We start from the raw sequence: 18,001 nt of genomic DNA on the forward strand, positions 1-18,001 counted from the left end.
ACATTACTGCACATCTCCTCCCATCCCGTCTCCCAGGAGCAGTTTTGTTGTATGTTGGCTCTCGCACAAGACAGCACATATATGACTTATTGCTTATAGTCACCATTTCGCTTATATATAAGTACATATGTGACATATTCCAAGCCATATTTTTTTTCAAGGCATTAACTTTTCCCTCAGTTTTATTAAACAATAGAGATTTTATACAAAATTTGACAATATCCTGAGTTACTTTACAATTTATTTAAATATTTTAGTTTTGTTTTATTATTTGTATTAAACTGTAATATCAATATAGGTATAGGTTCAGTACTAATTGTAATATCTTCACATACTAAGTAGGTTAGGTTAGGTTAGGTTAGGTTAGGTTGTGGTTTTCTATTCAGCTTTTCAAGGTAAACTCAAATATTCACAATAAATTAGTATGTCACATATGCACTTATTCATTAGCAAGATATTGACTATAAGCAAGTGCGAGAACGGGTTGCAACGGGAAATGTAAACCCTTAAACAGAACAACATGTGTACTTACCTAATTGTGCTTGCGGGGGTTGACCTCTGGCTCTTTGGTCGGAAGCATCGGAGTGTGTATACATGACTGCTACACAGTATTCATCTATGGACATCCATATATGGTGAAACACATGTGAAGAACCTCTCACACACTCACAGCTCCCTGACAAGAGGGAACCAGCTTAGCTTAGCTGCCAACACCCACACATGGTGTCAGCAAGGCGGACAGCCCGCCTGCTTTCACCCCCAGCAAGTCCCAACACATCCCCAGCAAGTCCCAACACATCCCCAGCAAGTCCCAACACACCCCAGCAAGTCCCAACACACCCCAGCAAGTCCCAACACACCCCAGCAAGTCCCAACACATCCCCAGCAAGTCCCAACACACCCCAGCAGGTCCCAACACACCCCAGCAAGTCCCAACACCAGCAAGTCCCAACACACCCCAGCAAGCCCCAGCAAGTCCCAACCCACCCCCAGCAAGTCCCAACCCACCCCCAGCAAGTCCCAACACACCCCCAGCAAGTCCCAACACCAGCAAGTCCCAACACACCCCAGCAAGTCCCAACACACCCCAGCACGTCCCAACACCAGCAAGTCCCAACACACCCCAGCACGTCCCAACACCCCCCCCCCAGCACAGCAAGTCCCAACACACACCAGCAAGTCCCAACACCCCCCCAGCAAGTCCCAACACACACCAGCAAGTCCCAACACCCCCCCCCAGCAAGTCCCAACACACACCAGCAAGTCCCAGCACACCCCAGCAAGTCCCAACACACACCAGCAAGTCCCAACACACCCCCAGCAAGTCCCAACCCACCCCCAGCAAGTCCCAACCCACCCCAGCAAGTCCCAGCACACCCCAGCAAGTCCCAACACCCCCCCCCCCAGCAAGTCCCAGCACACCCCCAGCAAGTCCCAACACCCCCCAGCAAGTCCCACCACACACCCCCAGCAAGTCCCAACCCACCCCCAACAAGTCCCAACCCACCCCCAGCAAGTCCCAACCCACCCCCAGCAAGTCCCAACCCACCCCCAGCAAGTCCCAACACATCCCCTGCAAGTCCCAACACATCCCCTGCAAGTCCCAACACCACCCCCCCAAGCAAGTCCCAACACCACCCCCCCAAGCAAGTCCCAGCACACCCCCAGCAAGTCCCAACACCCCCCCAGCAAGTCCCACCACACACCCCCAGCTAGTCCCAACACACCCCCAGCAAGTCCCAACACACCCCCAGCAAGTCCCAGCACACCCCAGCAAGTCCCAACACCCCCCCCAGCAAGTCCCACCACACACCCCCAGCTAGTCCCAACACACCCCCAACAAGTCCCAACCCACCCCCAGGAAGTCCCAACCCACCCCCAGCAAGTCCCAACACATCCCCAGCAAGTCCCAGCACACCCCAGCAAGTCCCAACACCCCCCCAGCAAGTCCCAGCACACCCCCAGCAAGTCCCAACACCCCCCAGCAAGTCCCACCACACACCCCCAGCTAGTCCCAACCTACCCCCAACAAGTCCCAGCACACCCCCAACAAGTCCCAACCCACTCCCAGCAAGTCCCAACCCACCCCCAGCAAGTCCCAACACATCCCCTGCAAGTCCCAACACACCCCAGCAAGTTCCAACACACCCCCAGCAGGTCCCAGCACACCCCAGCAAGTCCCAACACACCCCACCAAGTCCCAACACACCCCAGCAAGTTCCAACACACCCCAGCAGGTCCCAACACACCCCAACAAGTCCCAACACACCCCAGCAAGTCCCAACACACCCCAGCAAGTCCCAGCACACCCCAACAGGTCCCAACACACCCCAGCAAGTCCCAACACACTCCCAGCAAGTCCCAACACACCCCAACAGGTTCCGGCACACCCCAGCAGGTCCCAACACACCCCAACAAGTCCCAACACACCCCAGCAAGTCCCAACACACCCCAGCAAGTCCCAGCACACCCCAACAGGTCCCAACACACCCCAGCAAGTCCCAACACACTCCCAGCAAGTCCCAACACACCCCAACAGGTTCCGGCACACCCCAGCAGGTCCCAACACACTCCCAGCAAGTCCCAACACACTCCCAGCAAGTACCAACACACCCCAACAGGTCCCAGCACACCCCAGCAGGTCCCAGCACACCCCAGCAAGTCCCAACACACCCCAACAAATCCCAACACACCCCAGCAAGTCCCAACACACTCCCAGCAAGTCCCAGCACACCCCAGCAGGTCCCAGCACACCCCAGCAGGTCCCAGCACACCCCCAGCAGGTCCCAGCACACCCCAGCACACCCCAGCAGGTCCCAGCACACCCCCAGCAGGTCCCAGCACACCCCAGCAGGTCCCAGCACACCCCAGCAGGTCCCAGCACACCCCAGCAAGTCCCCCCCCCACAGCAAGTCACAACACACCCCAGCAGGTCCCAGCACACCCCAGCAGGTCCCAGCACACCCCAGCAAGTCCCCCCCCCACAGCAAGTCCCAACACACCCCAGCAAGTCCCAACACACCCCCAGCAAGTCCCAGCACACCCCCAGCAGGTCCCAACACACCCCAGCAGGTCCCAGCACACCCCAGCAAGTCCCAACACACCTCCAGCCGGTCCCAACACACCCCCAGTAGGTCCCAGCACACATCCAGCAGGTCCCAACACACCCGCAGCAAGTCCCAGCACACCCCAGCAAGTCCCAGCACACCCCAGCAGGTCCCCGCACACCCCAGAAAGTCCCAACACACCCCAGCAAGTCCCAGCACACCCCAGCAAGTCCCAGCACACCCCAGAAAGTCCAAACGCACCCCAGCAGGTCCCAGCACACCCCAGCAAGTCCCAGCACACCCCCAACAAGTCCCAGCAGGTCCCAACACACCCCAGCAGGTCCCAACACACCCCAGCAGGTCCCAGCACACCCCCAGCAAGTCCCAGCACACCCCCAGCAAGTCCCAGCAGGTCCCAACACACCCCAGCAGGTCCCAGCACACCCCCAGCAAGTCCCAGCACACCCCGAACAAGTCCCAGCAGGTCCCAACACACCCCAGCAGGTCCCAGCACACCCCCAGCAAGTCCCAGCACACCGCCAGCAAGTCCCAGCAAGTCCCAACACACCCCAGCAGGTCCCAACACACCCCAGCAGGTCCCAGCACACCCCCAGCAAGTCCCAGCAGGTCCCAGCAGGTCCCAACACACCCCAGCAGGTCCCAGCACACTCCACCAAGTCCCAACACACCCCAGCAGGTCCCAACACACTCCCAGCAGGTCCCAGCACACCCCAGCAGGTCCCAGCACACCCCCAGCAAGTCCCAGCAGGTCCCAGCAGGTCCCATCACACCCCAGCAGGTCCCAGCACACTCCACCAAGTCCCAGCAGGTCCCAGCAGGTCCCAACACACTCCCAGCAGGTCCCAGCACACCCCAGCAGGTCCCAGCACACCCCAGCAGGTCCCAGCAGGTCCCAGCTAGGAGACGAGGCAGTATTGTGGTGGTGGGGAGAGCCAATCACAGCTGCTCATCATAGCAACCATAGGGAGGAAGGCAGGCAATCAGCCCCAGCCTTTGACTGGAGAGGTGGTCACCAGCCCCGAGCTGCCCACCACCCTGGGTCACCAGCCCCGAGCTGCCCACCACCCTGGGTCACCAGCCCCGAGCTGCCCACCACCCTGGGTCACCAGCCCCGGGCTGCCCACCACCCTGGGTCACCAGCCCCGGGCTGCCCACCACCCTGGGTCACCAGCCCCGAGCTGCCCACCACCCTGGGTCACCAGCCCCGGGCTGCCCACCACCCTGGGTCACCAGCCCCGAGCTGCCCACCACCCTGGGTCACCAGCCCCGGGCTGCCCACCACCCTGGGTCACCAGCCCCGAGCTGCCCACCACCCTGGGTCACCAGCCCCGAGCTGCCCACCACCCTGGGTCACCAGCCCCGGGCTGCCCACCACCCTGGGTCACCAGCCCCGAGCTGCCCACCACCTTGGGTCACCAGCCCCGGGCTGCCCACCACCCTGGGTCACCAGGCCAGGGCTGCCCACCACCCTGGGTCACCAGCTCAGGGCTGCCCACCACCCTGGGTCACCAGCTCTGGGCTGCCCACCACCCTGGGTCACCAGCCCCAGGGGCTGCCCACCACCATGGGTCACCAGCTCAGGGCTGCCCACCACCCTGGGTCACCAGCCCCGGGCTGCCCACCACCCTGGGTCACCAGCCCAGGGGCTGCCCACCACCCTGGGTCACCAGCCCCGAGCTGCCCACCACCCTGGGTCACCAGCTCAGGGGTTGCCCACCACCCTGGGTCACCAGCTCAGGGCTGCCCACCACCCTGGGTCACCAGCCTCGAGCTGCCCACCACCCTGGGTCACCAGCTCAGGGCTGCCCACCACCCTGGGTCACCAGCTCAGGGCTGCCCACCACCCTGGGTCACCAGCCCCGAGCTGCCCACCACCCTGGGTCACCAGCTCAGGGCTGCCCACCACCCTGGGTCACCAGCTCAGGGCTGCCCACCACCCTGGGTCACCAGCCCCGAGCTGCCCACCACCCTGGGTCACCAGCTCAGGGCTGCCCACCACCCTGGGTCACCAGCTCAGGGCTGCCCACCACCCTGGGTCACCAGCCCCGAGCTGCCCACCACCCTGGGTCACCAGCTCAGGGGTTGCCCACCACCTTGGCTGGCCAGTAGAACATTTAGAACACATTAACTTTGTCTCAAGACACCAACATGTTTTTAGTAAAGGAAAATCTTGCTTGAGAAACTTGCTGGAGTTCTCCAACAAGATGACGGAAATGAAACGAGAGAGGCATGGGGCCGACTGCATATTCCTTGACTGTCAGAAGGCATTTGATACGGTCCTGCATGAAAGAGTTCTACTCAAACTAGACAAGCAGTCTTGGCATATCAGGAGACGTCGTAAGGTGGGTCAGAGAGCATCTCTCAGGAAGGAAGCAAAAGGTTACAGTGAGATCAAACATCGAAGAGAGAGAGAGAGAGAGAGAGAGAGAGAGAGAGAGAGAGAGAGAGAGAGAGAGAGAGAGAGAGAGAGGTAGGTAGGTTCCAAGTGGAGTACCACAGGAGTCAGCTCTTGGGCCCATCCTGTTTATATGTCAGTGACTGACAGAGGAAATTGGCTTCTTCGTATGAATGTTTGCAGGTGATGCAACACTAATGAGAAAGGTCATTTCATGATTAGATTGTGAGTCATTGCAAGAGAATTTGGACACTCTGGAAATGGTCTGAAAAAATGGCGGCTAGATTTTAACCCAGCCAAATGCAAAGTTATAAAGAGTGGAACACGAGAGTGAAGACCACTTCAGCAGTATAGGATGAAGGGAAAAACAAATTCTTCAATCAGAAAAGGAGAAAGACCTGGGAATGGACGTAACCCCAAGTCTGAGACCAGAAGTCCACATTATCAGAATACCAACCGCTGTCCACCATCCATGTAGCCTACAGGCACTTAGACAAAGAGGGGCCGGTCGGCCGAGCGGACAGCACGCTGGGCTTGTGATCCTGTGATCCAGGGTTCGATTCCGGGCGCTGGCGAGAAACAATGGGCAGAGTTTCTTTCACCCTATGCCCCTGTTACCTAGCAGTAAAATAGGTACCTGGGTGTTAGTCAGCTGTCACGAGCTGCTTCCTGGGGGTGGAGGCCTGGTCGAGGACCGGGCCGCGGGGGACACTAAAGCCCCGAAATAATTTCAAGATAACCTCAAGATAGCGGGAAGGGGCATTCCGAGCCCTATAAGCATCACCAGCATGGAACCCTGACCCGACAAAGGACAAGGACAAACTAAAAAAAAAAAAAAAGTCCAATGATATGCAGCGAGACTCGTTCTGGAGCTGAGTGGATGGACTGAGCTATGAAGAGAGACCGAGAGAACTGGACCTTACCACTGCAGGAAAGGGGAGATAAGGAGGGGGGTGAGGGGGGGAGGATAAGTACAAAATAAGAACATATAAGATTCTAAGGCATAGTGACAAAGTAGACGAAGCTGTTTTTTTTTTTCCTACCACAGACGTGGCCAGACATTTACAGTGCTAACCAGCATATACGGGAGCCGGTCGGCCGAGCGGACAGCACGCTGGACTTGTGATCCTGTGGTCCTGGGTTCGATCCCAGGCGCCGGCGAGAAACAATGGGCAGAGTTTCTTTCACCCTATGCCCCTGTTACCTAGCAGTAAAATAGGTACCTGGGTGTTAGTCAGCTGTCACGGGCTGCTTCCTGGGGGTGGAGGCCTGGTCGAGGACCGGGCCGCGGGGACACTAAAAAGCCCCGAAATCATCTCAAGATAACCTCAAGATAAGATATATACATTTTCTTCTGACCTCCATGGACAGGGTTAGAGAAGTGTTAAACATATAGTTCAAGGGTTTATTGAACACTCAACCACAGAAGGTGATTGTAGTGCTTTTAAAATGCTAAGTTAACCTACACGAAGCATTGTTGTTCAATCAATAATCAATCGTTCAATTGTTCAATCAATCAATCAACCACAGAAGGTGATTGTAGTGCTTTTAAAATGCTAAGCTAACCTACACGAAGCATTGTTGTTCAATCAATAATCAATCGTTCAATTGTTCAATCAATCAATCAACCACAGAAGGTGATTGTAGTGCTTTTAAAATGCTAAGTTAACCTACACGAAGCAGTGTTGTTCAATCAATAATCAATCGTTCAATTGTTCAATCAATCAATCAAACGCAGATCAGTTATGAACACTTCCAGAACAACGTGTTCAGTATTAGATGAAATAAATAAATAAATGGAATAGGTTAGATGCAGGTGGCGTTGACAGCGCTCAGATGTCATAGTCCTCAGAGCCGGGGTTCGATTTCCGGCCGAGGCAGAAACAAATGGGCACTCTCTTTCAACTGATGTCTCTGTTCACCTAGCATCAAACAGGTACCTGGTAATTAGACAACTGCTATGGGATGCTTGTTGGGGACATACGTGTGTGTGTGTGTGTGTGTGTGCTCACCTAGTTGTGCTCACCTAGTTGTGTTTGCGGGGGTTGAGCTCTGGCTCTTTGGTCCCGCCTGTGTGTGTGTGTGTGTGTGTGTGTGTGTGTGTGTGTGTGCGTGTGTGTGTGTGTGTGTGTGTGTGTGTATTCACCTAGTTGTGTTTACTAGTTGTGTTTACTAGTTGTGTTTACTAGTTTGAGCTTTGCTCTTTCGGCCCGTCTCTCAACTGTCTATCAACTGTTTACTAACTACTTTTTTTTTTCCTCTCCACACCACACACACACCCCAGGAAGCAGCCCGTGACAGCTGACTAACTCCAAGGTACCTATTTACTGCTAGGTAACAGGGGCATTGAGGGTGAAAGAAACTTTGCCCATTTGTTTCTGCCTCGTGCGGGAATCGAACCCGCGCCACAGAATTACGAGTCCTGCGCGCTATCCACCAGGCTACGAGGCCCCCTTACCACTGCACTGTGTGTGTGTGTGTGTGTGTGTGTGTTAGAGAGAAATATATGTAACAGATATAGAGGAAATCAGGACATTAGATAACTTAGATTTAGAAAGGCGGGATCTAAGAGCTCGATCCAGTAGGCACAAGTAGTATACACACACTAGATGGAGTACCCGGCAGTGCCCAGGTCTCTCACTCTCCCTCTCTCAGAAAATGTAACATTACGAAAAGATAAAAAAAAAATCATCAAAACTCTACGGAAAACAGTCGATTAAGGCAGCGTCTGGGATGCTCCCGGACGCAGGTTCGAATCCTCGTCACGGCCCTTGTGGATTTGTTCTACGGAAAACAAACCTCGATTTGAGATTGTATTAGAATCGCAGCCAGGGAAGGGGGGGATTGGGGGGGGGGTGTCGCTGATGTAGTCCATATTAAGGATGGTAATGTGGCTATCTTGAGGTTATCTTCAGATGATGTCGGGGCTTTAGTGTCCCCGCGGCCCGGTCCTCGACCAGGCCTCCACCCCCAGGAAGCAGCCCGTGACAGCCGACTAACACCCAGGTACCTATTTTACTGCTAGATAACAGGGGCATAGGGTTAAAGAAACTCTGCCCAATGTTTCTCGCCGGCGCCTGGGATCGAACCCAGGACCACAGGATCACAAGTCCAGCGTGCTGTCCGCTCGGCCGACCGGCTCCCTAAACCAACCCAAACCAACATATGACAGTCGCATACCACACGTGTCCTCGTGAAAAGTCGGATGGAGCTAACTCCAACCGCCTGGGCTCCGACCTTGGGCAGCCAGACAAACGTTCTCTTTAACAGATAAAAAATTCAAATTCAAATTCTTTACTCAGGAAAAGTACATATATAGTTGATTTACAAAAACAAAGTTGGATTTATAGATAGAGCTAGTACATACAATACCTAAAGCCACTAATACGCATAGCTCTTCAGGCATTATATTCAAATTTTTCATACACAAAATATTTCAAATAGCAATTACCACAATTGTTACATCAATAAGTCCCCCGTTTAAGTCTACTTTTAAGTCTACTACTCCGTATACTTGCCCGACATTTGTCACAAAGTTGAAGCAGTATACATGCAAAGTTTAATAGAGTTTACGATAGTTTGGTGGTCTCGTTTACGAGGTCGTATGTACCAAAGTGGAGGGTCCTGGCCGCTCTTCTGAACTATCTGACGCCCTCCCAGCTAACAAGGGGGGGTCAAGGGACACACTCGCACCCACCACTGGAGTGAATGATGAATGTGAGAATGATTGGGGGACACCGGGATGATTGTGAGGGTGGAGATGATTGGGGGGGCATCGGGTTTCCCGCGCGCCGAGTCGCCGTGTCAAGTCGGCGAGGCGTCGACCGTTGGTGTGTTCCTAACGGTCGTTGGTGTGTCCCTAACGGTCGTTGGTGTGTCCCTAACGGTCGTTGGTGTGTCCCTAACGGTCGTTGGTGTGTTCCTAACGGTCGTTGGTGTGTCCCTAACGGTCGTTGGTGTGTCCCTAACGATCGTTGGTGTGTCCCTAACGATCGTTGGTGTGTCCCTAACGATCGTTGGTGTGTCCCTAACGGTCGTTGGTGTGTCCCTAACGATCGTTGGTGTGTCCCTAACGGTCGTTGATGTGTTCCTAACGGTAGTTGGTGTGTCCCTAACGGTCGTTGGTGTGTCCCTAACGATCGTTGGTGTGTCCCTAACGATCGTTGGTGTGTCCCTAACGGTCGTTGGTGTGTCCCTAACAGTCGTTGGTGTGTCCCTAACGGTCGTTGGTGTGTCCCTAACGGTCGTTGGTGTGTCCCTAACGGTCGTTGGTGTGTCCCTAACGGTCGTTGGTGTGTCCCTAACGGTCGTTGGTGTGTCCCTAACGGTCGTTGGTGTGTCCCTAACGATCGTTGGTGTGTCCCTAACAGTCGTTGGTGTGTCCCTAACGGTCGTTGGTGTGTCCCTAACGGTCGTTGGTGTGTCCCTAACGGTCGTTGATGTGTCCCTAACGGTCGTTGATGTGTTCCTAACGACCTACCCTCAGACAAATGGGTCTCCTACACCGCCACTGTGTTATGTCTCAGTTGGGTTTGTTAATGCTGTCTGAGCCCAAATGGGGGGGGGGACCTTCGACAAGCCGCCGGCTTTCTGTCCTCGTCGAGGCCACTAGGATTAGTGGCCTTGAGGTAAATTAGGTATATCATGTGTGTGTGTGTACTCACCTAGTTGTGCTTGCGGGGGTTGAGCTCTGGCTCTTTGGTCCCGCCTCTCAACCGTCAATCAACAGGTGTACAGATTCCTGAGCCTATTGGGCTCTATCATATCTACACTTGAAACTGTGTATGGAGTCAGCCTCCACCACATCACCTCCTAATGCATTCCATTTGTCAACCACTCTGACACTAAAAAAGTTCTTTCTAATATCTCTGTGGCTCATTTGGGCACTCAGTTTCCACCTGTGTCCCCTTGTGCGTGTTCCCCTTGTGTTAAATAGCCTGTCTTTATCAACCCTGTCGATTCCCTTGAGAATCTTGTATGTGGTGATCATGTCCCCCCAAACTCTTCTGTCTTCCAGCGACGTGAGGTTTAATTCCCGTAGTCTCTCCTCGTAGCTCATACCTCTCAGCTCGGGTACTAGTCTGTTGGCAAACCTTTGAACTTTTTCTAGTTCAGTCTAATGCTTGACTAGATATGGACTCCATGCTGGAGCTGCATACTTCAGAATTGGTCTGACATATGTGGTATACAAAGTTCTAAATGATTCCTTACACAAGTTTCTAAAGGCCGTTCTTATGTTAGCCAACCTGGCATATGCCGCTGATGTTATCCTCTTGATATGAGCTTCAGGGGACAGGTCTGGCGTGATATAAACCCCCAGGTCTTTCTCTCTCTCTGACTCTTGAAGTATTTCATCTCCCAAATGGTACCTTGTATCTCGTCTCCTGCTTCATACACCTATCGTCATTACATTACATTTGCTTGGATTAAACTCTAATAACCATTTGTTGGACCATTCCTGCAGCTTGTCCAGGTCTTCTTGAAGCCTCAAGCTGTCCTCCTCTGTCTTAATCCTTCTCATAATTTTGACGTCGTCAGCAAACATTGAGAGGAATGAGTCTATACCCTCTGGGAGATCATTTACGTATATCAGAAACAGGATAGGACCGAGTACAGAGCCCTATGGGACTCCACTGGTGACTTCACGCCAGTCTGAAGTCTCACCCCTCACTGTAACTCTCTGCTTCCTATGGCTTAAGTACTCTCTAGGCAATAGAAAGCAGAGAGTTGTGTGTGTGTGAGTGTGAGTGTGAGTGTGTGTGTGTGTGTGTGTGTGTGTGTGTGTGTGTGTGTGTGTGTGTGTGTGTGTACTTACCTAGTTGTGCTTGCGGGAGTTGAGCTCTGGCTCTTTCGGCCCGCCTCTCAACTGTCAATCAACTTTTTTTCCACACACACACACACACACACACACACACACACACACACACACACACACACACACACACACACTGTGTTGTTCAGTACCGCATAAGAGGCTGGTACATAAGCTGGAGAGACAGGCAGGTGTAGCTGGTAAGGTGCTCCAGTGGATAAGGGAGTATCTAAGCAATAGGAAGCAGAGAGTTACGGTGAGGGGTGAGACCTCCGATTGGCGTGAAGTCACCAGTGGAGTCCCACAGGGCTCTGTACTCGGTCCTATCTTGTTTCTGATATATGTAAATGATCTCCCGGAGGGTATCGATTCATTTCTCTCAATGTTTGCGGACGATGCTAAAATTATGAGAAGGATTAAAACAGAAGAGGACTGTTTGAGGCTTCAAGAAGACCTAGACAAGCTGAAGGAATGGTCGAACAAATGGTTGTTAGAGTTTAACCCAACCAAATGTAATGTAATGAAGATAGGTGTAGGGAGCAGGAGGCCAGATACAAGGTATCATCTGGGAGAGGAAATTCTTCAGGAATCAGAGAAGGAAAAAGACTTGGGGGTTGATATCACGCCAGACCTGTCTCCTGCAGCACATATCAAGCGGATAACATCAGCGGCATATGCCAGGCTGGCCAACATACGAACGGCATTCAGAAACTTGTGTAAAGAATCATTCAGAACTTTGTATACCACATATGTCAGGCCAATCCTGGAGTATGCAGCCCCAGCATGGAGTCCATATCTAGTCAAGGATAAGACTAAACTGGAAAAGGTTCAAAGGTTTGCCACCAGACTAGTACCCGAGCTGAGAGGTATGAGCTACGAGGAGAGACTACGGGAATTAAACCTCACTTCGCTGGAAGACAGAAGAGTTAGGGGGGACATGATCACCACATTCAAGATTCTGAAGGGGATTGATAGGGTAGATAAAGACAGTCTATTTAACACAAGGGGAACACGCACAAGGGGACACAGGTGGAAACTGAGTGCCCAAATGAGCCACAGAGATATTAGAAAGAACTTTTTTAGTGTCAGAGTGGTTGACAAATGGAATGCATTAGGAAGTGATGTGGTGGAGGCTGACTCCATACACAGTTTCAAGTGTAGATATGACAGAGCCCGATAGGCTCATGAATCTGTACACCTGTTGATTGACGGTTGAGAGGCGGGACTAAAGAGCCAGAGCTCAACCCCCGCAAACACAACTAGGTGAGTACTAGGTGAGTACACACACACACACACACACACACACACACACACACACACACACACAGGAAGCAGGCCTTAGAAGCTGTCTAACTCCAAGGTACCTATTTACTGCTAAGTGAATCGGGGCAGCAGGGTGAAAGAAACTGCCCATTTTTTTCCGCCATCGCCGGGGATCGATCCCCGGATCCTAGGATTACAAATCCCGAGCGCTGTCCACGCAATTCCGAGCAATTCCATAATACAATACAATACAATTCCAAAATACAATACAATGCAAAGTTTATTCAAAATAATGCATGTACAGTGAACAAAGGAGTGATGTACAAGTTGTAGGAACAGGAGTTACACAATCTACGAAGCCACTATTACACAAAGCGTTTCAGGCAGTTTCAGTTTTAGTTCATTTATTATGCACCCCATACCCATGGTGTGGGCGGTAGTGGAAAGGGTTACAGAGGCACATCATGGGCTCAGGGACTGAACCCCACAATTCATTAAGCTAAGTTACAATCTTGATGAGCTAGTTACAACATTCAACAGACATCATCACATCAACAATGGGCTCGAGACTGACAAGTACACTCTCTAAAATAAGTAATTAGTTCCAAACAAAAACAAAAAAACTAAGAATTTTAGAAAAGTATTTAAGAGTAAAAACACTTAATCCTAAAGAAGAAATATTCTATAGTTATAATTAGTTCCAAACAAAAACAAAAAAACTAAGAATTTTTAGAAAAGTATTTAAGAGTAAAAACACTTAATCCTAAAGAAGAAATATTCTATACAAAATGAGAACTGTTATGAGAAAATAACAAAAGAATGCCGCCAAAAAAATTAATGCATTATACAATACTGTATTCAGATCCTATAACTTGAATATAGGATATAGAATATATAAAGTTGTCGTCTCCAGCAGACGGTAAGTTCTTGTTGTGGTTAATTGGGTAGTTTCTGAGGTCCGAGATATGTCGTTATTGTTGTGGTGGTAATGACCTATTTTAGGGGTTACTGTCTTGTATCTATGGTCACCTTAATCCTCTGTAAATTATGGCATTGTTAAAGTATTGTTGCTCTGATAATTTGTCTCTTGTGTGTGTGTGTGTGTGTGTGTGTGTGTGTGTGTGTGTGTGTGTGTGTGTGTGTGTGTGTGTGTGTGTGTGTGCGTGTGTGTGTGTGCGCTGCTGCTTCATTAGTGTGTTTTGTGTTTGAGCAGAATGAGTTGGTGAGTACGTTTACTCTTGTTGATAATTGAGAGGGGTAGAAATAGCCTAAGCTACTCTATCCCTTTGAGATATATTTTTGCCTTGTCTCAATAAACATGCTTGAACTTGTTGATAATGTTATGTGGGCAGAGAGAGAGGGGGGGGGACCTGGTGATGAGGGTGTAGGGAGGGAGATTGAAGATGTCAATAATTAGGGAAAGGGGAGAGGAGAGGAGACATGATGCGAGGGGAATGGGTAGAGGGTGAGAGAGAGAGAGAGAGGGAATATATTAAGTCTTTCGTGTCCAGCCAAGTGGAAGTGATGGAGGGGGGGGGGGATACCACCTCCACGTTATTCCTCTACACTGTGTCTGTCTGTGTGTGTATTATTTATGCCTGCAGGACCGAGCTGTTAGCTCTTGGACCCCGCCTTTCTATCCGTCGATTGTTAAATGTACTGACTCCCGACATATATTTCCTCTGTCATTTATTTACTGATTTAGTTATGTACATGTATATACTGTCATATCTACTACTACACACACACACACACACACACACACACACACACACACACACACACACACACACACACACACACACACACACACACACACACACACACTGATCCAAGAGTCAATGCTTGATCCTGCAGACACAACTAGGTGAGTACACACACACAGGATTACTGAGAATGAACAAGAAATGTGTGAAACGCTAAATGAACAGTTCCAAAGTGTTTGTACAAAATGAGGATTTCATAGAACAGGACCCAATACCACTTCCAGAACAAGCCATACAATACACACAGGTACTGTATCTCAAAACGAAGTGGACAAGGGACTGGGCAGAAATAAAGCAGTTGGACCTGTTGGAGTTTCACCTTGGGTGCTTCGAGAATGTGCAACTGAGCACATTCTGGTTCTGGAACATTCTGGAACTGGTTCAGTTCTTGCACCAGTAATGATCATCTTCAACATAAACCATCTCCCAGAAGGAATACAGCATTTTATGAACATGTTTGTGGATGATGCTAAGACACTGGGGAAGACAGGAGACGCAGACCATTGTAATGCCCTTCATATTGATCTAGATAAAATAAGTGCTTGGAGCGACATGTGGCAAATGGAATTCAATGTGAACATATGTCATGTTATGGAATGTGGAGTTGGAGAGAATAGACCACACACAACTTACAAATTATGAGGAAAGGAATTACAGAACTCTAATAAAGAAGGAGACCTGGAGGGTGGGGTTGGGTAGTCAGCTGTCGCCAGAGGAACACATAAAGAACATTTTATTTATTTATTTATTTATTTATTTATTTATATATATACAAGAAGGTACATTGGGTTTGTGAGAATACATTGGATAGTACAGTATATACATTCTTGTAAAGCCACTAGTACGCACAGCGTTTCGGGCAGAATCGCTCCTCTCACATTGTGAGAGGAGCGTATGTGTCGCTTTCCAACTTCACACTTGCTGTTAATTATATGGATGGTGAAATACTGAAGATACTGTTCATGACTTTTGTGAGACCAAAACTGGAATATGCAGCAGTTGTGTGGTGCCCAAATCTCAAGAAGCACATCAATAAACTGGAAAAGCTGCTCAATTCGCACTAGGGCACAGTGTTGCGAATTGAGTACCCAAATGAGCCACAGAGACAATGGAAATAACTCTTAGTGTCAGAATAGTTAACAGATGGAATTAGGCAGTGATGTGGTGGAGGCTGACTCCATACACAGTTTCAAGTGTAGATATGATAGAGCCCAGTAGGCTCAGGAACCTGTACACCTGTTGATTGACAGTTGAGAGGCGGGACCAAAGAGCCGAAGCTCAACCCCCGCAAGAACCACTAGGTGAGTACACGCACATCCCCAGGATGCAGCTCGTATCAGCTGTAACTCCCAGGTACCTATTTACTGCTAGGTAAAGAGGGGCATCAGGTGAAAATTTTGACTCATTTGTTTGTGCCTCGACCGGGAATCGAACCCGGCCAAATTGAGCATTAGCACTACCCCTTGTGCTAATGTGTTCCCTTGTTCGTGTTCCACCCGTGCTAAATAGTTTGTCTTTGTCCACCCTGTCAATTCCTCTGATAATTTTGTAGGTGGTTATCATGTCTATCCTTACACTTCTGTCTTCCAGGGACGTGAGGTTTAGCTCCTTTAGCCTTTCCTCGTAGCTCATACCTCTCAGTTCCGGGACGACCAGTCTGGTGGCATACCTCTGAATCTTCTCTAACTTCGTCTTGTGTTTAACTAGGTATGGAGTCCAGGCTGAAGCTGCATACTCCACGATTGGTCTTACTCAAGTGATATACAAGGTCCTGAACGATTCCTTACACAAGTTTCTAAAGGCAGTTCTTATGTTGGCCAGTCTAGCATATGCCGCTGATGATATCCTTTTGATATTTTGATGTTAATTTCTGACCATTTTGGAATTTTTTTTTACACATAATTCAATATTTTTTATCTCCCTTCCTATTTATGCTACGATGCTGAGACTTGGACCAGTTGAAGCCCTTTTCACAGCTAGTCAAAAGAGTTTGATTGAAATCGAACCAGTTTTTATTTATTGCATAATTTAAAGTTATGGCCCCTCAGTCAACTGTAGATCGAGTAGCTTTTCTCTAAACATACTTTTTTATTAACACATTTAGGTACATCTAAATTTGTGCAGCTACCCCAGACAATATGAAGGGGGAGTACAGAGTGTCAAGGACTAGCTACCCCAGACAATATGAAGGGAGTACAGAGTGTGTCAAGAACTAGCTACCCCAGACAATATGAAGGGAGTACAGAGTGTGTCAAGAACTAGCTACCTTAGACTGTATGAAGGGGGAGTACAGTGTCAAGAACTAGCTATCCTAGACTATATGAAGGGGTGTACAGTGTGTGTGTCAAGAACTAGCTATCCTAGACTATATGAAGGGTGTACAGTGTGTGTTAAGAACTAGCTACCCCAGACAATATGAAGGGAGTACAGAGTGTGTCAAGAACTAGCTACCTTAGACTGTATGAAGGGGGAGTACAGTGTCAAGAACTAGCTATCCTAGACTATATGAAGGGGTGTACAGTGTGTGTGTGTCAAGAACTAGCTATCCTAGACTATATGAAGGGGTGTACAGTGTGTGTGTCAAGAACTAGCTATCCTAGACTATATGAAGGGTGTACAGTGTGTGTTAAGAACTAACTCCGCTAGACTATATGAAGGGAAGTACAGCATGTGCCAAGAACTAGCTCCCCCTAGACTATATGAAGGGGAGTACAGTGTGTCAAGAACTAGCTACATGATGCTGAAAGTCCCCACCACACAGAATGGTCAGTCATACAGGCCCATGGGAACAGTAATGTACACTCTGAGTGCATTAATAGGATATCATCAAGAACACGAGCGTTAATGAAGTAGTACACACAAAAACATTTGTGCATGCAAAGTGTGACTTGTAATTACAATGTGAATTTGTGAAAATAATTAAACACCTGTTAATTTACTTCTCATTAAGTTTCAAGTATTATCCCATTAGACTTGTAAACAAATCTCCTAATTGCCTTTATGTTAAGCAGGAAAGGCTGTGCATATTGAGACTTTATTGTTTCTGTATGCTTGCTGATGAATCCTCCACTGTAATATAAAGTATGTATACTTTTATATAAATATTATATTATTATTATTATTATTATTATTATTATTATTATTATTACATGTGTGTGTATAAGAGATTTTATTTCTAACCTCTGTCCATGGAAGGCAGAAAAATTATATATTTTGGTTAACATAGTGTTTAGTCGCATTTGTGACAGAAAATAAACACTCAGGAGTATTTATAAAATCGTGTGATAATGAAACCTTGAGTAAAGTATGAGGTACATATTTATTTAATTTATTTATTTATATACATGAAGGTACATTGGGTTTATGAGAGTACAGAGCATTAAAGTTTTACGTTCTTGTAAAGCCACTAGCACACACAACGTTTTGGGCAGATCCTTAATCTAACATATAATCTTAAGAAGGTAATTTCTAGCAAAATTAAACCAATGTTTACAGGTACATTGTATGAAAGTATAAAAATACATTTTATAATTTGACAGGATTAGTAGGTACATTAAAGTAAATTTCAGGGTTATCCACAGGTACATTGTAGCATAATTTGAGGATTATTGCAGTAAACTATGTGTTCAGTATAACAACCATAATATAAGATAACAGCAATGCATATGTTGCATGCATGCACAGTTCTGGTGCCCTA

General features: G+C 49.2%; 1 protein-coding gene across 1 annotated transcript in view; it reads left to right on the top strand.

Annotated features, from left to right (window-relative positions):
* Positions 1-18,001, top strand: part of NfI (Nuclear factor I) — a gene marked incomplete in the record, with an annotated part of 283,358 nt that overhangs the window by 140,397 nt on the left and 124,960 nt on the right.

Source organism: Procambarus clarkii, chromosome 65, assembly GCF_040958095.1.
Source record: "Procambarus clarkii isolate CNS0578487 chromosome 65, FALCON_Pclarkii_2.0, whole genome shotgun sequence".
Classification (NCBI taxonomy): domain Eukaryota; kingdom Metazoa; phylum Arthropoda; class Malacostraca; order Decapoda; family Cambaridae; genus Procambarus; species Procambarus clarkii.